The sequence below is a fragment of the Megascapheus bottae genome, chromosome 6, assembly GCF_031878675.1.
Source record: "Megascapheus bottae isolate mThoBot1 chromosome 6, mThoBot2.hap1, whole genome shotgun sequence".
NCBI classification, from domain to species: Eukaryota; Metazoa; Chordata; class Mammalia; order Rodentia; family Geomyidae; genus Megascapheus; species Megascapheus bottae.
The window spans coordinates 80,177,679-80,202,649 of NC_143514.1; the positions used below are offsets into that span (position 1 = coordinate 80,177,679).

Genomic DNA, 24,971 nt, shown 5'->3' on the forward strand with positions numbered 1-24,971 from the left:
TGTAGTCCTAGCTATTCAGAAGGCTGAGATCTGAGGATCAAGGTTCAAAGTCAGCCCAGGCACAAAAGGACCTGAGACTCTTATCTCCAACTAACCCCTAGTAAACGGGAAGTGGGGCTTGGCTCAAGGGTAGGAAGGTAGCCTTGAATTGAAGAGCTCAGGGACAGCACTCAGGCCAAGTTCAAGCCCCATGACTCACAAAAAAAAAAAAGAAAAAGAATTAGCGTCTGGTGGCAGGATGCATCCCTTCCTGAGAGAAATCCCCCCCCCCAAATTAAACGGTGGACCCAAAATATAAACATCCAGAATGGTAAACAAGAGCCAGGAACTTAGAAAGTGTGACAGCACCAAGTGATTGAGAGCAAAGATGAACTCCTGTCTTGTATAACTTTAAGTCAGACCCCCCTTTATCACATAAAGACCCCGGATGTCAAAGAGCTCTGTCTCTCCCTCTGAGGGCACTCAAATTCTGCTAGAGTGTGTCTCCTTCTTCCTGCTTATCGTCTGCTTATCTGCTTGTCTTTCTCACTCAATAAAGCCAATAAAGCTCTGCCAAGGTTCCTTAGCATTGTGACATGTCCAGAAAATGTTATTCTGCCATCGAAGTCAAATTCCCTAGTTTCAGAGGGAAACTTCACATACCTTCACCGGCACTTGGTGACATTTCCACAGGCATCGCCTAAACCTAATTTCTGCTGTTTTACTAAGATGATTTCTCACACACAAAAGGCTTGTTTGCTTGCTTCATACTCTACCACCTGAGCCACCTGAGCCATGCTTCCAGCCTGGCTTTTTGCTGTTGATTTTGGAGGTGGGGGTCTCATTGACTTTTCTCTCCAGGTTGGCTTCAAACATCGATCCTCTGATCTCAGCCTCTTGAGTAGCTAGGATTACAGGTGTGAGTCACCAGTGCTCAGCCTTTCTCTCCTTTTTCTGTTTCTTTTTCTTTATAAAGATTTTTTTTTTTAGTACTGTGGATTGAACTCAAAGCCTTGTGCTTGCTTGGCAATGCTCTAAAGTGGAAACCCCATTCCCAGTTCTTGGGTCTCATGTTTGTATGTGTACATAATGCTCCCTCCCCCCTCCCTTTCTCTGGCTGGGAGACCACAGTTCTGTGGCCCTGTTTGTTTTGAAGTCTTACTGCAGCTGCCTTGAAGCTGAGAAAACAGACGCCAGGCTGAGGGCCTTGGCGCAGACCCAGGCTAACTGGGACATCCGTGTTTGCAAAGAAAGCGTTTGTGAAGTGTGAAGGAATCTGAACAGGGCTGCTCAAAAACTGTGTTTAAACCTCACCGAAAATGTTCTGTTTAGTGTGGGGGCGGAGTCCCTTTGGAAGAAACACTTGCTGGTATCTGCAAACCCCCGTTGCCATGGAGCTGGCCAGGGATGGCACTTCATTCCACTGTGTGTCAGGACGCGAAGCCAGCCGTTCTGTTGCCAATGGGAAAGAGACACTAAAAGGCAGAGTTAAAAAAGTGCTTCTCCAGGACCAGGGTGGCGGTGTCTTTCTGAGCAACTTCATTATGCTTCCTTCGATGTCTGAGAGCAAGGCAGGACCACCTTCCCACCAGCTGGCTTGTGAGGCTGGGTTGATGGGGAGGGGGGGGGTAGGGGCTCCAGCTTAACCACTTACCAGTGGTTGCCTTGAGTGAGAGCCATGGCCAATTTGGGAGAGAGGTTCCTCCTCCACTACCTTCAGAGGCTGCTCATTCATCCAGCTCTCATTCATTCCTTCAACAGCTATCGTTCAAGAGCCACAAGGTGCCAGGGACTGATCTAGGTTTGGATGAAACTAAATGAGAGAAACTAAATCTCTGCCCTCAGAGAAAAACTATAAATACATGAAGAAGGAGCTCTGGGGCAGTGAAAGGTATCATGATGGATTTGGAGGGTGAGACGGAGGCCAGCTCATCTGGGGAGCTTGGGGAAGGAACTGGAGCTGACTTTGAAGTTATGGGGGTGGGGATTCAGGAGCAAAAGGGCCAGGGGCGAAGGGCCAGGGACAAAGACCTAGGGTAGAACACTGGGAATGGGGGCTCCCACCTGTAACCCAAGCTACTCAGGAAGCTGAGATCTGAGGATCAAGGCTCAAAGCAAGTCTGAGCAGGAAAGTCCATCAATCTACTCTCCAATCAGCTACGAAGAAGCCAGAAGTAGAGCTGTGGCTCAAATGAAAGAGCACTAGCCTTGAACAAAAAAGCTCGGAGACAAGGCCCAGACCCTGAGTTCAAGCCCCACTATGGGTGTAAATAAAAAAATTGAATATTCAGGAAAATAGCTGTGAAATGAAAAACAAAACAAAACACCCCCCCCCCTCCAGGACTGTGGTCTGGCAGGGAGAGAAAGGGCCCAACTGGGGCTGAATTCCATCCTGACAACTCTATGTCTGTCTTGCTCCCTCAGCATCTGGCACAGGGCCCAGAGCAGAGCTGGGTAAATATTTGTGGAATAAGTGAAACGGTCCAGGAACACGTTAATGTTGAATGAGCCTCCCCATTGAACTGAAGATTCAATCTCTCCTTGGAAAGAAAATCTCCACATGGGGAGAGTCAGTCACGGGAAGCGCCAACAACAGGGAGCCAAGAAACTGCACCCCATGACATACAGCCTCACCCATCAAGGAGGAAACCACCTCAGGGCCCATTATTTTGGAGGTACAATCTGTTTTGTAGGGTGGGGGAAGAAAGGAAGGGGTTGTGATTAAGTCTGCTGTTTTCAGTAACAGATACTAGTTCTAGAGTAAAAATAAGGAAGAGTATGCCACTGTGTTATCTTGCCTGAAGCTAGATGATGCAGACAACTTGCGTGTAGAGCCAGACTCACCCTTTCCTCTCCCCTCCTCACTCGTCTGGGCCTCTTGAAATGCTGTATGTTCTTGGGCCAGTGACTTAATAGCTCTTGGCCACATTGTGAGGATTAAGAGAGAGCTTATGGCTGGTCCCCAGCAGAACAAGTCATTGATTAATGAATGTAAGAAGAAACCAATCCCTGCCTACCTCTAGGTTCACACACTAAATGAGCAAGTTGAGCGTGTGTGTGTGTGTGTGTGTGTGTGTGTGTGTGTGGTGTGTGTGTGTAAGGCACGGTCCCTTAGCTTTTTATCTCAAAGTTGGTACTCAACCACTGGAGCCACAGCTTTAGTTCTGGCTGTTTGGTAGTTAATTGGAGATCAGAGTGTCCTCGACTTTTCCTCCCCAGGCTGGCTTTGAACCATGATCCTCAGATCTCAGCCTCCTGAGTAGCTAGGATTATAGATATGAGCCACCAGAGTTCAGCTTTGTGTTTTTGTCTTTCGATGTTTCTAGTGCTCTGTTTGACAGCTTTTTCTGTAAAAGCAAAGGTTGGCTGTAACTACAGAGTCACATGAGGTCACCCAGAAAAAAAGCCTGACTCTCTCTTCTTGGAAATAATGTCTCTGGAGGCTCAGGGGAGCCAAGATGTGGCAGAGATGAGCTAGTGCCTAGAACTTGGCAATCAACCACAGCCCAGAGACAATCAAAGCGACCTTTCTAGAATGGATGGATCTGGGTTAATGCTGCCCCTTACTTTGCATGGGGGTACACACTTACCCATCCGTTGTCTGGGAAACTTCCAGAAACAAGTTACTCATCCCCCCTTTGCTCATCATTTAAATGCATGCTGGTGCTGGAGAGTGCTGGCTGGCACTGCTGGGCAGAGGCGCCTGGCAAGAAATTAATTTCTTAGTTTTTTATTAACTCTGGGGGGAGCATCTCCACGGAGCAGTGCTACCTGGGCAAGGTTCACCAGAGCTCCTGGCAATTCTAATATTGGAGCACTGAAGCATGATGCCTGGCCGCCCTCGCCTGGCGTCTGGCTTAGCAGATGTCTCAGGAGCCCACAGAAAATTCCTGACATCCTGGAGCCGAAGCTCCCAGTGAAAAATTCTGCTGAGGCTGACAGGTGATACTGACAAGATAAAAAAAATCCTGCTGTGGTCCGTCACTGTGAAATTGGAAGATGTCGGGATCTTCCCTGAGCTCTTGGCTGTTGGGGGGGACAGCCGCTCTGTCATGATAACGACCCCCGGAAGGGGCATTGTCCAATACCCAGAATTGTCCCTTCCTTCCCTGCTCCAGACCCCACCAGTCAGGACTCTCTGGGGGGACCTTGCCCCTCCCCTGCCCCTGCTCCTCAAATCACTAGATGGAATTTTAACAAACTCCACCCCTTACAGCCCTTTGATTCTGTGTGCGTAAATCTCTGGTTCACTCTGTGTCTCTGTCTGTCTGTCTGTCTGTCTGTCTCCCATCCTCTCTCAGCTCCCCTTTCTCTGAACCTGTCTTAAGGGCTGACATCTCTTTCTACCTTCTCTTGTCAAAGGACCCTTTGGCTTGATCTCAAGGTCCAATTTTTCCAAGCAAGCTCTCTCTGACTGCTTCCCGAAGGTGCTTGTTCCTCAGCGGAGACTCAGCTGATCTGTCAGCCTCAGCCAAGATTTTCCCAGAGGGCTCTGGCCTCTGAATCACACTGTGGATGCTCATTTCCAGCCCTTTCCTCCAGTTCCCTTCCATTCCCTTCCAATCCACATTTATGGGAGTCCCAATCTACTGGTTTAGTTTCTAGGGCAGTGAATTCTGGCTCTATTCTCTAATGCAGAGGGTCTCACAGGCAAATAGATTGCTTTATCTATCTCCACTTATTTGTAGGAAGTAAAGGAAGGCCTGGGAGAGAGGAGGGGAGGCTGGGCTGGCCTCTGAGTTCCCCAGTTTCCAGCACATTTATCCAGAAAGCCATCTTCTTCTAACCCTTCCCCAGAGAGCAAGGCATTATGGGAGCATCCTGGATACGTGCTGCTCCAAAACAAGGGTTCTCAGCCTCCACAACCCAAGAGATATTGGGGTGGCCCACTTCTTTGTTCTGGAGGCCCATCCTGTGCAGATAGTATGTTTAACTTCAGTCCTGACCTCTGTCATTAAAGGCTGGTGTCATGCTCAAATGGGGATGACAGAATGTCTCCATGAACCATGGAACATCCCCTGGGGTATTAAATCACCCCTGTTTGAAAACCACGGGGCCCCACAGTGGTCCCAGCTCCTGCTTTGCTCTCTTGGTACCATGCTGTTTAATGTTTAAGACCCCAAAAGGTATGGGGGAAAGAAGGGTTGTGCTCAGGGGAAATTAAGAGACTGTTGAACTCGGTCTTTTTAGGGGGTTTGTTTCCAGCTACTTTTGCTTTTCTATGTATACCTTTCTTTGAATGTATCCAACATGTATTACATGGGCTTTCTTTAGCAGCGTGGCAGATGTGGTCACATTATTTGCAGTGTTTGGTCCCTAGGGACATCTACTCTTTCCTGTGCAGCCAGGACCTCGGGGCCTGGGCAAGTGACCTCAGGGGCTGGGCATTGTTGAGGGTGCATGCTCCAGCTCCACTACAGGGGTGGGAGGAGGCCAGGGCTCCAGGAGGGTTCCCTTCACCCCTTCTTCCTTGTGACTTCGATGCATGTGACGTGAGCTGTGCATGATACAACTGCTCAATAGAGCAGAATTGGGGGCCGGGAGTTTGGCCCAGTGGTAGAGTGCTTGCCTAGCATGCACGAAGATCCGGGTTCGATTCCTCGGAACCACATACATAGAAAAAAAGGCAGAAATGGTGCTGTGGTTCCCGTGGTAGAGCTCTAACCTTGAGGAAAGACCAAGCACAGTGCTCAGGCCCTAACTCCAAGCCCCAGAACTGGCAAAAAAAAAGGGGAAGAGTGGGAGCCGCTGGGTCTTGGGGGACATAGCAGAGTCTGGAATTTGTGGCACATGGCGCTGGCAGGAGCCTGAATCTCATGGTGCCATTGTTGAGTAGTGGTGGTGTGAGGAGAGCGGGTGGACTGAGTACATGCTCCTCACACTTACTTCTCTGTGCTTTTCCTGCTGTGTGAGGTGAGCTAGCTAGACTGTCTTCCAGGCTACCTCCCTAAAATCCTTGTTGAGGATGCAAAATGAAATTCTTCATTTTTCTTCTCTAGGTCTAATCCAGGATCAGATGATGTTAAAATTAAAATTTTTTTCTGAAAAAAATGTATGAATTGCAAGCCAAATAACACAACAGCTTTCAAAGTGGCATCTGCAAATGGGCCGAGCTAAGCTAATTCAATATCAAAGCAACAAGGAAGCCTTTTAATTATCTCATCCTCATAATGGGAGAAGGAACTGGTACCATGGGAGGTGAACACCCCAAGCCACCAGGCTTTCATGTAAATTACAATGCTCAACTGGAGCTGACAAGGAGCGGGCACACATCTTCCTGCTTCATGGTGTCCCCTGATGTGTGGCCTTTTACTATAGCCATAAAAAAAGGCATTAAATTAGGAAGGTGCTATAAAAATATCACCAGAACAGGCTGGGATCAACCACAAGGAGGCAGATTTCCAGCCAAAGCCTTGCAAAGGAGGGAGGCGTAAACAGCCCAAAGTTAGCCTTCTGGGGTTCGGGGCTGCTGGAGGGGAGAAAATAGATGACTCTTCCGAAAGTCGAGAACAACGCTCAGAGCAAGGTGAATTGGAGTGGAGGGCTTTCCTGCATAGAACAGGGCGGAGACCACAGAGGCTGGCCAGGCCCGGGGGAACTGCGCTGGCTTGGGAGGCACCTCTGCCACGGTGCCCACTTCATTGGCTACATAGCTGACACTTCCTTGAGTTGCCATGTGCTAGAGTCTGGAGTGCTAGTGGGCGGGGGGTCCTTTCCTCACCAACTACGTGGAGAAGACTGAGAAGGCACTCAAGGGCCTCTGATGCCACACACCAGTGAGGACAGTGGGACACCAGGAGGCTACTGAGGGCCACATGCGGGAGGAGACACGGGCCCATCCCTGCACCTTCTGTGGGCATGACCAGGTTGACCCTGGGCTTGGACGTTAAGTGGCTCCCTGTCCTCAGTCCTCCTAAGAATCTTGTAATGATGAACTCTTACTTGAGAGCTGAGGAAAGGAACTCAGAGAACCTTCTCCAAGGTTGCTCTGATCCCAGTTTCACATGGCAGTGCCAGCCCTTGAACTCAGAACCATCTCCTTCTGCTCTCTTAGCCCAGCTCCAATACTAGACTCAGGAATGGCTCAGATGCTTGACTCAGCATTGGCTGGATAGTTTATTTCCCAATCAAGAAGATTTGGGCTTGAGACTACAGACAGAATTCTCCTGAGAAACACCGACTCTGAGATTCTGCATGCAAAGTTTTCCAGGTGACCTCCCCAGTGAGGCAGTCACCTCTCCGGGTCCCCTCCTGGCAGCTGAGGGACAGATTATCAGGGAAAGATGCTCCTCATCGGCTTTGAGGCCTTATCTGCTTTGCAGCCATCCTCTTATCTCCAGGGGGGACTTCGAGACCCCCAGTTAATGCCTGAGATGACAACTAGTTGTGTAGGACCCTGTACATGCTATACCTCCTGCCTGTGTCCCTGGCATCGCTGCACAGCCCAGAGTTGTCCCATCCATTCACAGTTAGTGCCTGGTGCCTCCTTGGCACGGCTATGCTTACACACTGAGGCTATCTTGAGGAAAATACGCATGATCCAGACAGTACCACCACGCCCACTGAGACAGCAAGCTAGACAAGAGCTCTGAGTGGCTCCTGGACAGCCATCCTGGAGCACGGGTGGGCAAAGCAGGAGGGGACTTCCGTCCTGGGTGGCAGGGAGCAGGATGGGGCGAGATTCCATCAGTGATCCCCGGAGCTGATTCAGAGGGGGAGGGGTTGGTACTTTCAAAGTCTGCGTGGAAGCACTGATGAGCTCCTCGACTCTCCCTCCAGTCTCACCCAGTTCTTTGCCTTGGTTTTGTGCTTTCTTGTCTCCCATAGCATGAGTGTTGGAGAAGGGGGAGTGGTGGGTGAACGTGGGATATTTAAGGACAGACTGAAGGGACTCCTCAGATATGGCCGTGTGCAAAATCAGGATGCTGCACTGCTGTAGTAGGCTGGAGACGAAGTCCAAGGCACCGAAGTGGCCCAAGATAGATCCTCTTGGCTTCTAGGAACCATATTTCCCCCAGAGGAGGGGCTATGATAATGAACGGAGTAGCTGTAGTCCCCCGAGAGCTCAACCCTCCATGTTTTACGGGGATCCCCTACTGTGTGGGGACACCTATGCTATAGCAAGACTAAGTCAGAAAAATTTATCTGAGTGCCAGGGTCTCATGCCACCTGTAATCTTAGCAACTCAGGAGGCTGAGATCTGAGGATCACAGTTCAAAGCCAGCCTAAACAGGAAAGTCTGTAAGACTCTTATCTCCAATTAAGCACTAGAGTCAGGAGCAGGGCTGTGGCTCAAGTGGTAGAGTGTTACTTTTGAGTGTAAAAGCTAAGGGACAGCCCCCAGGCTTTGGGTTCAAGACCTGTACTGGCACACACATGTACACACACACATACACATACACACACAGATCTGTTATAAGCCTCCTTATTGTATAGAGTCCCAAATACTTGCACAAAAACAAGTCCTCTGCACAACTTGTTCCATTTATCTCTCTGCTGCTACGGAGTGTATCTTCCTGTTTTACTGCTTTATTTTCTAGTTGCCCCTAAGTTCACCTCTCCTCATTTCTACCACAGTTGTCACGCCTATGGGCTGTGTCTCCTTCACCCTCTCTCCCCATCCTCCCTCCATCCCAAACCCACACAAAGTTGGCTTCCCTGGGCTACCCCTCGCTCCTGATTTTTTTTTTTTTTTCAGTTTAGTGGAGATAAGAATCACATGGCCTTTGCTGCTTGGGCTGGCTTCAAACTGTGATCCCCACATCTCAGCGTCCTGAGCGGCTAGGATTATAGGCATGAGCCAACAATGGCTGGTCCCCTCCTATATTTTAGGGAGCAACAGGAAGGAACCCTTGGAGAAGACCTCTGTCCACCTCTGCTCCAACCACTTCCTGGCCTACGCCTCTGCTTTTCAGCACTCTGGACAGCAGCCTAGTGGCTTTTCCTCTGAACTGTTTCTGTTCCTGGAGCTGAACCATTTAGGAGGCTGAGCTTTCCCGCTTTATCTGAGCATTTCCAGTCTTATGAAGTGGACCCCCAAAAGATTTCTAACCTCTGTAACTACCCGAGTCTCAGGCTCAGGAACAGAACAAGCCGTGTAGGAAAGAAGAAGGAAAAAAAAAAAAGGAGCAATTTTAATTTCAAAGTTCTGTCGACATTCACCCGGTGTTCGTTCTCAAGCTTTATAGAAACAGAACACCCTGCTTGAAATATCACTTTGAATTCCGTTTGTGCAATTGCACTGCTAATAGGCTGCTGTTCGGGTTTCTCCCAGCAATGTGGGCCTTTGTGTTTTTAATATTCAGTGGCATAAGGAAGCAAGAAAATTATAGCTGGGAAACCCGGCCTCAGTTAGTTCTTCATCATCCAACTTAAATTTGGCTGAATGGATGGAAACATACTCTTTTTAAAAGGGTGGTGAATGGGAATAATAATCTTTTACATTTACAAACACTGGGTATTTTCAAAGCCTTTTCACATTCATTATCTTGTTAGACTTCCCCAGAAATCCCATTCATAACATCCACAAATAGCTGTTAGTGAGGCTGGATAGGGATACGTGGCAGGTTTCAGGCAGCTTTTTTGGCACAGGGAGAAACTGAGGTTGAGGAAGGGTGAGTGATGGGATCAAGGCCCCTCTGCGGTGGCCGAGGCCAGGAGGTGGCAATGTTGCCCACGACTCTTGCCTTCTTTCCTGTCTACTCCTCCCCACGTCCCCACAGTGACATTTTCTCTCTTTGCCCATCAAACACACCTTCTCCTTACCAACTGGGCATGCACACACCTCATGGGTCCAAAAGAATAGGGCAGGGAATCCCCTATGGTGGCAAGGGCTGCTTTTTTTTTTTTTGCCAAGAAATGTACAGAATTTTGAAGTGCATTATTTCTTGACACCTCAGTGGATGTTTTCAGTCCCAATCTCTAGGTAAGCTAACTGATGTTCAGAAGAGACTAGCCAGCCAGTACGGCGCTGGCACCCGTGCTTGAGCAGCCAGCTCCTGAGACATCTCTAATGACAGTTTTCAGCATCAGTCAGAAGGGCCCTTAGTCGGGGATGAGGCCTGCCTTTCCCTTCTTGTCAGTGGTCAGATTCTTCCCTCTGCTCAGCGGAGGGGAGCCAGAGCACGTGGCTTGACGACTGGGTCAACCTCTGCCTGGTTTATTGGTTTTGCTCAGTGAGGGAGAATCGCTGCTCTGCCTCCTGTGCCTGGCTCAGACCTTCATGTGGCATTGCGTGCACTCCAGCCACCATGCTGCGCCTTGGACGAATGAGTAAATGAATGTAATCAGTGGAGGATGAGTGGGTGAGGAGAAGGGCCTGGCTTTGCAGATGTGTAGGGCAGGGCAGGTCAGCGGTCAAGAGGGGTAACTCCGGCTCTGGCCCACAGCCCCAAGTCTAAGTGGAGGACCCCAGGCCCTAGTAGCATTGACAACTCCAGACAGCAAAGCTGGAGCCGGAGCCATCCAGGGCATCTGCGGTAAAGGTGGGGGGAGGAGGGCATGGAGGCAGTGGCAGCACATCCGAGGAGTTGACTTGACGCGGGGCAGACTGACGGTGGCTGCTCTGGGCTCTGCTCTGGAGGTGATGCCATTTGCAGGCTCTGAAATTTGTTGCGTTGAGGAAGCACACACAGCCCCAAGCGGGGAAGATGAGGAGCCTCTCCTGGCCTGAGCAAGGCCCTGGAGGCCCTGTCCTGGCACTGACACCCACCTGCCCCCACCCCACAGGCCATTGAAGGAGGACAGGACAGTCACAGGTCTCCCTTGCTGGACCAAAACTCTGCCTGTGGATGGGATGGAGGGACCTGCTCCCCTATCAGGGAGCCCACAATCAAACAAATACATGAAGGGCAAGGTGGAACCTGGAGGCCCCAGCCCTCGCTCTGAGCTCCTCCTCTCCTGAACTGCCTGTGTGCGTGTGAGGGCCTCATCTTGGGCTCTGGAGCTACGTGCGCCCCTGTTTGTGTGCAACCCTCACTGGGCTATGCGCACTGAGCTGGGCCTGCCTGTTTCCCCATCCCTGAGGGTGGTTGAGAAATGTCCCCAAGCACCTGTTACCAAGTGGATGCCACCAAGTGGAGGCCACCAGCCTTGCTGCCTCTCAAGCTTGGCAAGGTCAGCATGGCACCGGGGTCCAGGAAATAACTGGGAGTCACAGAGATCAGTCCACTATTTCATCATATTATAGATGAGAGCATGAAGGCCGGCCGGGGCGAGGTCCTGGCAGCAAATGATAACTGTTGCTCTGGTTAGACTGTGGTGTAGGCTGAGGCGCTGGCCCCTTGAATGTGTCCTGTCTGCCGAAATCCTCTCAGAGAGCCAGTGAACACTGTGGCTGGGAAGGGGAGCCCAGCAGCACAGGGAAAACTGCTCAAGGTCAAGCCAAGGTGGCCAGCAGGCTGCAGTCCTAGAGATCTGACTCAGGCTTTAAGCTCTCCTGGCTTTGCAAAGGTCACCAGGACATTTGGTGACAGCCAGGCCCCTAGTGGCTTGGCTGGTCGTCTGTGTGGCAGCCTGGTTGACACCAGCTTGCTGGCTCTATAGAGCTATGCTGGACCCCTAGGGAGGCCTGTGGGCCCTGAGCATCCCCGAGCGGCCTGGAGGCTGGGCCTGAGTTCGCCACCTTTCTGCTGCTGCTCCATTCGCCCTTCCACGGGGCTTTGATTTGCTGTTAACCCAAACGTGCCAATGGAGCCTCATGAATCATTCATGAAGGTGCAGCAAGGAGATCATTATTTTGAGCGTGGAGTGTCAAGAAAACAGTGTCTGACGGGTAAACATGATGTCTGATGACAGAACAGCCGATGGGGTGACCCAGCTGCCGGGCACCTGCCATGCTGCTGGGAATTTTTAAACATTAAGAAAAAATAAAATCTAATCCACCCCAGGCTCAGGGAAGAGCAGCTGCTTCATCACAGAGCCCCGTGGAGGCAAAGTACAGCTGTGTGGGGGGCTGGTGGGGGGAGGGGTACAATGTCCTGGAAGCCTGGTGTCCTGTGCTCCAAAGGGAAGTGATTCAGTGCCACCCCAGCCCCATGGGCAGCCACCTCTGCCATCCACAATGCCGGCCTCTCCGTCCCACAGCTCCCTCCCTCCCGACATCTTGGAACCTGCCAGTAGAAGGTCATTCTGGAAAAGCCAGGAAGACCAAAGCCCCAGTGAGTTGCAGCCTCTTGCTGGAGACTTTGCGTTGCAGCCATAGGCGGGACCTGTGGCTGGCCGCAGCCCTAAGGGCTTTCAGGGCCTCTGGCGATGTCGAAGCCACTTTCCAGCAGATGACAGGTTGTCGATTGCCTCACTACCTGCATTATTTAAGCAGAACAAGGTGAGCCTTGGCTGCGCCCTTGAGCTCAGATCAAATTGATGGCCAGGGTGGAAGCTACAAGCAATTAGATTTTCTAAAGAGAAAGAAACAGCAAGGAGATCATGATAGGTGAGGCAGGCATTGCTGGTAGAATGGGCCTCGCTCTCTTCCCCGAGGGAGGATGGGCTTTCTGGTCATCCGTCTCGAGCCTTAGCTTCTCTCGCAGGCCACGTCTTGCCCACTTGGGTCCTGGTACTCTGGTACAGAGCTGGGTACCCAGGCCCTGTTTCTGCGTTCAGAGGAGTCCCTGTGCTGAGCCCCCTCCTCTCCTGGCCTGAGCGAGGCCCTGGAGGCCCTGTCCTGGCACTGATCAGGTTCTGCAGGGACTCCGGCTCCACCTTGCTCCCTTGTCTACCTTCTGTGGGGACCCTCCAGCAGGTGCATGTATGTGGATTCTGTCCTGTTTGCAGGCCAGTCCTGGTGAGGGGACCCAGGGGGGATCCCTCAGAGCTTAATAGGAACTGGGGTAGAGAGTACCTGCCTCTCAGGTGGTCAGTGAAGGCAGAGCAGGGTCCCCGTGGCAGCCCAAGCCAGGCAAGCAGCTCTGTGGCCAGCTATGAGTGGGCTTAAGGGTAATCACCACAGCCCAGAAATGGAGAGACCCACCAGGTTGCCCAGCCTTGCCTTCTGCAGCCCAAGGACACCTCCAACCACACTCAATAAGGTCTTCCAGAACACTTCAAGGGATGGAGAAGGTGTTACCTTCCCTGTGTCCTCACCCATCATCACTACAGAGTTATTTCCTGACCTGAACCCAGATTTTCTCCTTTAGAGAATCTACCGTGATTATGCATTCAGGATTCCACAGAGGATAGGATAGGATAGTTCTTTGAAGATCTGAAGAAAAAATTATGAACTCATCAATTTCCATAGCTATCGACATCTCTGTCCATTGACCTACCTACTATCTATTCACCTATCCATCCATTGATTCACCTCTTCATTTGTCTATCCATCCATCCATCCATCCATCCATCCATCCATCCATCCATTCATCCATCCATCTACCCATCTACCCATCCATCCATCCATCCATCCATCCATCCATCCATCCATCCATCCATTCATCCATCTACCCATCCATCCATTCATCTACCCATCCATTCATCTACCCATCCATTCATCTACCCATCCACTCATCCATCCATCCATCCATCCATCCATCCATCCATCCATCCATCTACCCATCCATCCATCCATCCATCCATCCATCCATCCATCCATCCATCCATCTACCCATGCATGCATCCATCCATCCATTCATCTACCCATCCTTTCATCTACCCATCCATTCACCCATCCATCCATCCATTCATCCATCCACCCATCTTCCAGTAAGCAAGTGCTACCTGGCTGGCTGGCCAGAGGTATTTTCCTGTACCAAGGGAGTGCCATTACCTCAGGGGCTAAGGCTGGGGGTGGGGATTCCCCCTCCCATATTCTAACTCTCAGGAGAGGAGGAACACGAAAGCCTTTCCTCCAAGCTTCCCCAGATGAGGCCTGGTGCTTTCCAGTGCACAGAAGAACAGTCCCAACAGGTCCTTGGTTTCCTCAGTGAGGAAATTCTTTTTTGGCCACTTAAACAAATCTCAGCCTCTGAATGTCAAGACATGCTGATGGTAATTATTCAAGAAAATCAGATGAAAGCAGATGCAGCACGTTTCTGGTTATTTATCAGCCATAGATTTAGGCCACTTTTTGTCATGCTGAGCCTCAAGAAAAAGATAAAAGCAAGGGAATTGATCAGAGCCTCTCCTCTCCTGGGAGGAGGCAACCAAGTACATCTTAAAGGAGACATTATCTGACCTGCCAGTGGCCTCCATTTCTTCTTCACACACTACTCTTAGTGGGGGGATGTGTGGACGCAGTGGCCTTTGACCTCTGCCATCCTCTGGCTTTCCCCAGTGTCTGACAGAGGCGCGGCTCAGCTGCAGCCTGGTCAGAAGGAGCTGGGGTATGGATGTGGCTTGGGTCTTGCTCCTGAACCTGTTCCAATGGCCACACCAGATGCCTACTCTGAGAGCCACCAGGGTGACTGCCTTCTCCCTGGCCAGGGGCCTTGCTGGACTCACACAACTCACAGCCTCCTGGGGGGGCTGCCCTTTGCTGCAGCCGGCTTCCCCGGCGGGGGTCAGGAGCTCCCCCAGATTCCAGAGCCCACAGTGTTGTCTGAAGAGGGTGGCGATGATTATCCTTCTATGGGATGGTTAATCTTACTTTTTTGGTAGGGGGACAATACTGGGGCTTGAACTCAAGGCCTAGGGGCTGTCCTTGAACGTTTTTTGCTCAAGGCCAGTGCTCTGTCACTTGAGTCACAGCTTTGTTTCCAGCTGTTTGGTGGTTAAATCAGAGCTTCAGAAACCTTCCTGCCAGCGCTGACTTTGAACCAGGGTCCTCAGATTTCGGCCTCTTGAGCAGCTAGGCTTATAGGCATGAACCATCAGTGCTCAGCAAGGGGTGTTAATCTTACATGCCAATTCAACTAGGCACAGAATCCAGAGATATGATCAAACACCAGCCTGGAAAATGTTATCTCTTTTTATTTATTGATTTTGTAATCTTCTTCTTCTTGTTTTTTTTTTTTTTTGCCATTCCTGGGGCTTGAACTCAGGGCCTGAGCACTATCTTTGGGCTTTTTCCTCAAGGCTAGTGCTCTGTCACTTAAGCCACAGCTCCACTTCTGGCTTTTCTATGTATGTGATACTGAGGAATTGAACCTGGGTCGGTCTTCATGCATGCTAGGCAAGTACTCTACCACTAGGCCAAACTCCTGGACACTGGGTGTTAATCTTACATGCCAATTCAACTAGGCACAGAATCCAGAGATATGATCAAACACACCAGCCTGGAAAATGTTATCTCTTTTTAATCTTATTTGCTTTGGCCAGTCCTGGGGCTTGGACTCAGGGCCTGAGCACTGTCCTTGGACTTTCTCAAGGCTAGAGCTCTACCACTTGAGCTATAGCACCACTTCTGGCTTTTTTCTATGTATGTGGTACCAAGGAATCGAACCCAGGTCTTTGTGGATGCTAGGTGAGTACTCTTAGCACTAGGCCAAACTCCTGGGCCCATCTCTTTTTAAAAAGATAAGATTAATATTGAAACCAGTAAGCAGAGGACCTCCATAAAATGAGTGGGCCTGATGACTCACAGGAGGTCTAAAGAGACCAAGGCCAAGCAAGCCTCTGAGGATGGAAGAATCTGGCAGCAGCCGGCCTCCAGCTTGCTGCACCGCCAGCTTCTTCCTGTGGCTCCAGCGGTTGGCGAGGCCTGCAGAACTCACTTGTCAACTTCACAACCCTGCAAGCCAAATCCTTAAGAGAAAACTCGGCTTCCATCTGTCTCTATCGCTCAGTCTTTGCCTCTGCCTCTGCCTCTATCGATTCTGTTTTCTCAGAGTCTCCTGACTCATGCAGTCCCATTCCTTGAGGGAACCTCTGGGCCCCACTGACCCCTGGGGATACTCTGGACCTGTCCAGCCCATGGCCATGTTCTCATTTCCTTCCTGGGCAGATTTTGCAGCCAGAATCAACAATCAATCAGCTAGTCAATAGTAAGAGAGCCCCACAGTGTTCCCTGAGACTTATCGAGTGCGTGTGGCACTCAGGCCACTGAGCTGACACACCCCACACCTTGTCTAATCTCTGTCTTCACACCAGCCCCAGGAGACAGAGGGAGGGAGGAAGTGCTACACATCCAGAAACAGAAGAAACATATGGAATCTCATACGAGTCAGTGACGTGTCAATCGTAGCTACTGGTCAATGGGGCCCAGTCTCAAGGCCTGTGCCTAGGGTTTGGAGTCCTGTCCTGGTGTCAGCCAGATACCCTGGAGAGACAGTGGGTCTGGGGTGCAGAAGACAGGAGACCACAGAGAGGAAACAGTGCTTTCCCCCCATTATAAGAGGTCATCCCCACAGAACAAAAGGGGATGGAAGACGGAGAGCCTGGTGCCAGGGCCAGGCTGTGCCTCCCAGGATCACGCCGGAGGATTGCAGCCTGTCTCAAGGGCATTGGTTGTGCATGTGGTGGGAGTCACCGAGTGTCTGTCCCTTCGCCACTCTCACAGAGAGAAACATGGGTGGGGCAGGAGGGGAAATGAAATCTGAAAATGCAGCAACCACTTGAGTGACCTTCCCACAGCTGGCTGTCCCTCACTGCTCAGAGGAAGGCCATAAAGCCAGTGAGCCGATACAAGCAAGTGGCCTGGGGCTTGATGGCTCTGCCTCGCCCTGGCAGGTGATGGCCCAACATGGGGGAGGGCAATGGAACCTGGTCCAGGGAGTCAGCGACCCTGAGAAGCCAGCCTACTCACTTCCTCTCTGTTCAGGTATTGACCTTGGAGGCACGGACCCCGAGTGGACCCAGGTGCAGTGGGGGCCTAGCACAGAGTGGCAGCAAGTGGCCGTGGAGGGCTGTATTGCAGGTCGGGTAGTAAGGCGGACACACACAGTTCACACACCATGCACGCTGTGTGTGAGCCCCCCCGGGGATGGGAGCCCTTTTCACACCAGCCTCAGTTGCTTATCTGGGCCCCTCACACTTGGATGGAGGGTGGGGCCTGGTGTGGTGGGCAGAGCAGGCTGGCCTCTTCTTCATGGCGCTTCGAGGCGTCCTGTACCCCCATCAGCGAGCCCCCTGCGCCTGTCAGTTCTACTCCCTGCCCATCTACTGGTCCTCCAGCCTCGCCCCAGATGCATGTCCTCTTTCCCATTTTCTGCCCAGCTCCAAGGGGTGCGATGGGACTGGGGTGGAGTGGCTGGTCTGCCCAGCATGCTGCTGCCTGAGCTGGGCCCTCAGGACGCCATAGGATGCTGTTTCTCTAACCCTGCCAAGAGGGGACGTGGAGACAAGCCAGGTGTTCAGCCAGGGGCCACTAGACATGCCTCTGGCCTCTTCTTAGACCTTGTCTCTCTAGAGGAGGGGGTGACCACAGAGAAAGGGGTCTGTGTGGAGTCTAGCTGCTGGGGTGCTCTGGGTATGGAACTCACTCTCTCTGGGCCTCCATGTTCTCAGCTTTGGAGGCAGGTGTGTGTGTGTGTGTGTGTGTGTGTGTGTGTGTGTGACTGCTAAGTCCCATCCATACACTAGATCCAGAGTCCCATGAGCGGCCTGTGTCTAGGAGCTAGGATGGCAGACAACTTAAGTTTGAGGGAGTCAAGAATCCCCCAAAACTCTGTCCCCCCTCCCAAGCTCCCGGCTGTCCTGGGGAACCTTCCAGGCTCTGAGGGGTGGAAGTGGGGTGAGCGGTGGGTGTGGTGTACGGGCAGGGCATAGCATCCACATAGCAAAGAGACTACAGTGGGTTTAGGCCTCTCTGCACCAAAAATCCCAGATGTCCTTAGAGGTGCCAGCCTGTCACTGCAATGTCCCGGCACTGAGAAACACTGCACCAGAGCACGACACTCAGCCACCATTAGCGTCATGTTCAGGCTACTCCAAGCTCAGCGGTGTGGGGCGGGTTTGGCATCTCTCCTTTAGGTTGGGCCTCAGTTTCCCCACCTCTAAAATGGGGAACCTCCACCCCTGGTTTTGCGCTGGCAGCAGGCTGGGCACCTGGAATCCCGCTGGACCACAGGGGGCTCTGGGTAAAGTCCTGGCTCTCTGACACTGGATCAGATCCAGCTTCAGCCTTTGGCAGAGCTTCAGGAGGAAAACAGTCCCCCCCTCCGCCACTGACAGAGGAACCAAATGGAGGCGCTAAGTTTATACATTAATTTTGCTACAGATGGAGGAATTTAAATAGCTTTCTAAAAGGTATTTTTAAAAACTGCTTTGCAATGCTCCATTAAGAGGCTCTCTGCCTTGCTGTGGAATCTTTGAGGCTGCCTGAAATACTAGGGAAATTGCTAAAATGCAGTCGACGTTGGCTCTAAAAGCGTTTGCCAACTTGCTCCAAATAGTTAGAAAGCTAATTTGATCGAAGACACAGGTGCTTGTTGGGACTGATAGGATAAATAAGGGGTGGGGGCTAAGGGGAGGCTCATGGAGGGCAGGTCTGTCTGGGGGACTCCAGAAAGTCTCTGTCCTCTCTTCTTTGTTTTGGTGTGAGACCAGGACTTGAACTCAGCACCTGATGCTTTTGTCCATTGGCTGGGCCATGCCTCCAACCTCCAGACTCTGTCCTCTTGGTTTTTGCGTCTTTACTGGCTCAGCCACACTCGGTTTTGAATTCTCTACCCGTCTCTTCCTCCTGTCCCGACCTCTCGCAGCCACGCCGTGATTCTGAAGGTTCTCCTGGCTGTTCTCCTGACTGCTGTCCAGGCCCCACAGAGTGCAGCGCTGGGCTGCTGTGTCTACCCAGAGGTCCAACAACACAGGTGGAGAAGGGAAGGTGATGCCCCCATGCTTCTCTCTCCTGAACCCATCTTTCCCCTGCATCTCTCCATCACCTCAACTCCACACACAGACCATGAGCAACGCATGCCAACATCACCGCAAAATGCACCCCTACTTCTATGCACCCCTACTTCTGCTCTGCTCTCCCTTCCCCTGCTGTTGTCCTGCCCCGTCCTTTCCTCTCCACTCCACAGGGTCTTCTGGCTGCTCTACAGGCAGATCCCGACCTCTTTCCAAATATCCACTTCTCCAATAGCAGCCAGAGGAAGCTTGTATTAGGGTTTGAACTCATGGCCTGGGCTCCCCCCCCCCCCGCCTTTTGATCAAGGTTTGCTCTCTACCACTTGAACCACAGCTCCACATCTGCATCTTGGTGGTTAATGGCTTAGAACCATAGTCCTCAGATCTCAGCCTCCCGAGTAACCAGGATTACAGGCGTGCAGCTCGGGGGCCTGCCCCAAGAAAGCCTCACCAGCACATCAGTCAGACAGCAACAGGACCCCAAGGCTCTCTGTGCCCTGCGATCAGATCCAGCTCTCTCCAGCCTCCCGAGGCCGCAACAGCTCCCATCCTGCTCCTTTCTCCTTGGTCGCCAGCTCCTGGACCTGTCTTCTCCCTCCCCTTTCTCCAGCCTTGGCTTCTCTGGGCTCACTTGCTCTGACCTCTGGAACATTCTCCCTCAGATTCCTTGGGCGTGCCTCTGTGTCACTCTGCAGTGGCACCTCCTCATCTGACCCTTTGTCACGAAAGACCCTGACCTCACGTAGTGGCTCCTTTTCATGAGTATTGGTTCTCCTAGATTTCCGGGCTGTATGACAGCAGGGACTCCAGGCCTTAGCATGCCGAGGTCATCGAATCATGATCTGAATCCATGGGTCTTGATGGCTGAGCAAATCAGGGCTGGGGCTGGCCCACCCGGTCCACCCAATCCCCCATTACACCCCCTACACACCGTCGTGACCACTGGAGCCTGGGGCCTGGCTGAACTCCAGCTGGCTGCTGGAGGCCCAGTTTCAAAGTCACCCTGTGCCCCCAAGGATTTTAGAAGGCAGGCAGTCACAGCCTAGCCCTTCCCTGACAGCTGTGCGACCTGTAAACATTCCTCAATCTCTGAGCACCACACTGCCCCTCAGGGCAGGAATCCCTACCTCACAGCCTTGCCAAGCCTTGGACAGGTAGGCCGGGGCTGTCACTTACGGATAGAGGAAGGCCCTGGATTTGACCCACATCATGGGAGAGAAAGATTTAGATCTGATACTGTATCTCTCCATGTCTTAGCCTGAATAGTTAACGAATGACAGCCATTAGACAGTTACTGATGAGTCAGGGAACCATCCAGGGGGCCTGGCCTGGCTCCAGGGCACTGGTGGTATCTTGTGCCCAGAGCTGCAGGCCTTTGAATCATTCAGCCAATGTCTGTTGGCCCACCGGGTGCCCCAGCTCAGCAAATGTGCCACAGGGAAAGGGCACAGGCCAGAGAGGTGTGAGCAAGCACAGACGAAGACACAGGACACACAGCAAGGGACACTGTTGAGCTCAGATCATCACCCCAAGGAAGAGTCAGTGTGGAAGATCAGAGAGGCAAAGAGGCAGGTGGAAGCAAAAGCTTGGGGCTTTGTTTTCTCACTGGAATGAAAGGAGGGAGAGTGGCCTGGCTGTAGACCAGAGGCAGAGAGATAAAAGAACAAGATGTAGGAGTAAGTAGAGGTCAAACTGGGCAGAGCCTGTGTGGCAGCTGGGTTGTGTGACCTTTATTTACCGCAAGAGCAGAATCACGGGAAATATCCTCTCAGCCACTAGCCTTGGACTTGAACATCTCCCTGTTACCAGGGGCCCTTTCTTGCCATCTGATTGGTTTAAGCCAAGGAGAACTGATTAGAACTTTTAATTGTTTCTGGAAACTTTGAGGTCTTGAAGCCTCTTGAAAAGACCTCCTTTAACTGTTTTACAATAACGAGCTGTTAACAAATTCCAGACTTAATTTATCCAAGAACTTGTTAAAATTCCCCCTACGTAGCCAGCAAAGGAATGCGCTTTTGAAGTCATTTACTTACCAATAAATTACAATGGTCTGAAATCATTAGCAGCCAGCTAAATTGTTTTAATTGATCTGAACTTCGTTACGACCCAGGGACTCCATCTCTGTGCCGCTGTACTTTTTAAAGGTCTAAAATAACAAATTAATCTCTTTTGAACCCTGTCATCGTTGGCGCAGGATCCAAGGAAGGGAAAAAGACTAATGGTGGGAAGTGGCCCAGAGGTGGTGCAGAAATAATGTGAGGCCCCCATGTGCAAAGCCCTGCTTGTTTTGGTGTGTGACTCCATGTCCTGGCATGTGGTCGCATGTGCTGGTATGTGGAGACAGGCTTTCGCATTATTTATCCACAGATTCAGACCTGTTCTGTGTACTTCTTTCCCCTACCCCCTCACCCCCAATCCTGGAGCTTGAACTCAGGGCCTGGGCACTGTCTCTGAGCGTCTGTTGCTCAAGGCTAGCACTTGAGCCACAGCCCCACTTCTGGCTTTCTCTGTTCATGTGGTCCTGAGGAATCAAACTCAGGGCTTTATGCGTGCTAGACAAGCACTCTGCCAGGAAGCCACATTCCCAGCTCTGTGTACTTTTTTTTTTTTTTAAAGAACCTCTACATGCCACAATAAGAATAAAAGTGAAGCCTGTAATCCCAGCTACTCAGGAGGCTGAGATCGGAGAATCGAAATTCAAAGCCAGTTGGGGCAAGAAAAGTCCATGAGCCCCAATTAACCACTTCAAATGTTGGAAGTGGAGCTGTGACTCGAGCGGTAGTGTGCATTGAGCAGCAGAGCTTAGAGAAAAGCCCAGGCCCAGGTCCATGTGCCAAGAGCTCATCACCAGCTCTTCCTTGGCACTGTCAGAATCTGGTACCTCTCCTGATCACTGTTGAAGAGCTCAAAGGTGTTTGCCACTGGGTAAGCAGTCCTGGCTGGCTGAAGGGGGAGGCAGGGCAGAGTGGCAGAGAGGTGGCTCCCCTAAAATGCGGCCAGTGGGTGACAGGCACCTCCAGCCTCAGCCAGCACGGTGGCTTGGCTCCAGGCCCCTGGGTTCTCACACCCTTCTCTCGCCAGAGCTAGGCCTGGTTATGCCAAAGCATGGTGGGGTGGGAGTGCCCAGCGTCCATCCCAACTAAGCTAGATGGAGCCCAGGCTCCAGCTCCAGCCCAGTTCTCTCCTGCATGGTCCTTTGCTGCCTCAGTGTAGACGCTCAGGCCGGGCGGGAGCTCTGTTCTCACAAGCAGCCAGGCCTTGGGGACGAGCCTGGGATTGCAGGGTAGCTATGGTGATAGACGCACCAGGAAACCCTCATCCCATCCTGAGGAGGGGTCCTGGGAACAGGGAGGGCACCGGGCTTCAGGACAAGGGTAAAGTTCAGGCTTGGCCCTCAAGTTCCTGTCTCTAGAGCATGCTTCCTTTGATTCTTCCAACATGGGTCATATACAGGGCTGGAAAATGCCATCTTCTCGCAGCCCTGCCTGGGTTACTGATTGTCCTTCCTTCCTCTAGAGGGACAGTGGTCAACCACAGAGGCCAGGGTAGAACCCACACGGCTGGGAGGCAGCTGGGGCTTAAGACTGTCGCAAGGGTTTCTGGTGGTGGAACGAGGGGAGAGGCCTCGGGCAGTAACTGCCCTAAGATGAACAGAAAAGTAGAGGTGAGGGCTTTGAGGCCTTGCCTAGCCTTTAGACAAGTCAGTGCCACTAGAGTAGAGAGGGCTGGGCCTGTGAGGGCTGAGTGGTGAGGGTGGAGGAGGGGGTGTGGGAGGGGGAGGAATGAGCCAGGAATGAGAGGTGCTGTTGTGGGGCTCAGACCTTTGATCTCAAAGCTCTTTGACACAACTAGGTGCTGATGGCTCACGCCTGTAATCCTAGCTCCCGAGGGGACTGAGGTCTGAGGATCACAGTTCGATGCCAGTTCCAGCAGAAAAATCTGTGAAATTCCCATTTCCAATAAAGGATCCAAGAGCTGGAAGCAGAGCTGGACCTCAAGAGGTAAAGTGCTAACCTTGAGCAAAAGAAAGCTCAGAGGCAGCGCCCAGGTTCTGAGTTCATGCCCCAAGACTAGCACAAAAAAAGAAAGAAAGAAGGAGAGAAGGAAGGAAAGAAAGGGAGAACAAAACAAAACCCCCAGGAAAACCAAAGCCCTCTGACAGTGCCATGTTCCTGGGTCCTAACGTCTGTCTCCCCCCTTAGTTTGGAAATGGAGATTTGGCCTGGGAGCAGAGACTCATCATGTAAGGCAGGGCTGCAGGAGTGGAGCTTCCCAGAACAACCCGCCCACCCTTGCACCTGCTTCCACGGGCACAGAGCCCATACCAAGCTGGCTATTAGCTCAGCCTGGAAGATGGAAGGGTGGCAGGAAGAAAGAAGAGGGGGGCAGGAGGCTCAGCTCCTTATCTCCTGCTAAACCTGAACCTGGAGGAGGAAACGAATGCTAACGGAAAGGCCTTAAAATGGCAGAAGGAGTCTATTTCTTCTTAACTGTCTCTGGCTGCACAAAATTCGGAGAAGCGATTGAAGGTAAATTGCTTGGTTTTCAATTTTAAGCTGCACTTCTCCAGGCTCCATCAGTCTCCCCCAGTGGTAGCAGAAAATAATAAGCGCCTGATGTAGGGTTGCCCCGGTGCCCAATAAGATGGGGGGGGAATGGCACCCCCATTTCATTACGGGAAGACAGAGTGCACTCTGCACGTATTTATTGATATGATAAATTGCCCCTCATCTCCCTTGGAGCCAGTCTTCCTGATGGAGGCCACGGAGAGAGGCTGGTGGTGGCTGGCAGCGGCCGTGCCCGGAGTCTCCGTCTCCTCCTCCTCCTGCAGTGACCCTGGGGTTATTCTACCGGAGAGGGTGCGATGCAGGCCAGCCTGCAGGCTCCAGTCTCCCAGGCCAAACAACTATACCACAAGGCCTGGTTGGTGGCCTCCAGGCCTGGGTTCGACTCACCTCCAACCTCCCAGTGTCTTACACTGTAAAATGGAGGTGGGGTTTTGGTGGTCGTAGCATCTCAGCTGTCTTGGTTGTTGCGGGGGGTGGTGGTGCCATCTCCCTTTCTAACAGCAGAGCTGTGAGTGTCAATGACACAGCAGCCTCATGCCAAGCCCCGGGGGACCCTGGGTCCCAGTCATGGCTGCTAGAGGGTGCTGAGGACAGAGGGTAAGTCTTGGGGACAGAGGTTTCCCAGAGAGGCAAAGGCACTATCCCTTGGGGATACCAGCTCTAGAGGGGGTGACCAGGCCCTGAGCCAGGACAGCACCTGTAGCCACAGGCAGACTGCCCAGGGCTGCCCTTCAGGACAGAGGCCACTGCGAGGGTGGAAATGACACCCCAGCAGAGCCAGCGGGCTGCCAGGAACCGGACCTCCCAGCCTCTGCCACTGTCTGGGCACAGGGAAGAGGATGCTGAGGGGGCAGCTGGTGCTTTTATGTTCCTGGAAAAGCCATCCCTCATCTCGGAGCCTCACTGCCCAGCTCTGTTGCCTTGGGGGTGGGGGCTCCCCGCTCCCCAGAACACTTTCCCTGACCTCGATCCCAGGCCACTGTGGGAATGAGGTCTCGGAGAACCTGAGTGTGAGGGCCCCCACGCTCACCCTGAAACACTTAGAATGAAGACAAATGGCTCGAGAGGCCCGGTTCCCCTTCCACGTGTCAGCACTACGTGGCAGGCAAGTCGGTGACATTAGCTGTGACACGGAACACGGGGTGGTACCTCACAGCTTGATAGGTTTACTGTATAATTTAGGAGCCTGCCATCAGAAAGGGGGAGAGAGCGAAGCATCTCTGAGATAGTTCAGCGAGGCAGTGGGCGGTGGCGCCCGCGCAGGGGGCTGAAAACTCACCGCACATGCCCACCTCGTGCTCAGGGACGGCGTTCAGACCTGTGACCAGAGCCCGCTAGGAAGCAGCGCTTGCTCCTCTCTAGAAGTGGAAGAGTCAGGTGCCAGGGCCGCACGCCCGCCACCCTGACCACTCAGGAAGCTGAGATCTGAGAAGCAGGGGTTGAAGCCGGGCACAGCAGGAGAATCTGGAAGAATCTGATTTCCAACGAAACAGCAAAATGCCACGAATGAAACTGTGGCTCAAGTGGCAGAGAGCCATCCTTCAAGAAAGAATAAAAAGAGCTAGGGAGAGTGCCCAGGCCCTGAGTTTAAGCCTCGGTACTGGCAGGGAGAATCGGCTGTGCTCAGGATCCAGGCACCTGGCTGTAAGCAGAGCCACCTTGTTTATCACCCCACCCCCCATTCTGGCTCCTCTCCAGTCC

At 52.2% G+C, this 24,971-nt stretch overlaps 1 protein-coding gene and 1 long non-coding RNA gene across 17 annotated transcripts in view; one reads left to right on the forward strand and one right to left on the reverse strand.

The window, feature by feature from the left end:
• Positions 1-24,971, reverse strand: part of Camta1 (calmodulin binding transcription activator 1) — a 684,963-nt gene that overhangs the window by 119,583 nt on the left and 540,409 nt on the right. The window lies entirely within an intron of this gene.
• LOC150062571 (uncharacterized) overlaps positions 2,564-24,971 on the forward strand; it is a 40,821-nt gene continuing 18,413 nt past the window's right edge. For both annotated transcript variants that reach the window (XR_016535888.1, XR_016535889.1), the window contains exon 1: positions 2,564-2,654. This is a non-coding gene — a long non-coding RNA (uncharacterized LOC150062571). The remainder of the gene's footprint in view (positions 2,655-24,971) is intronic.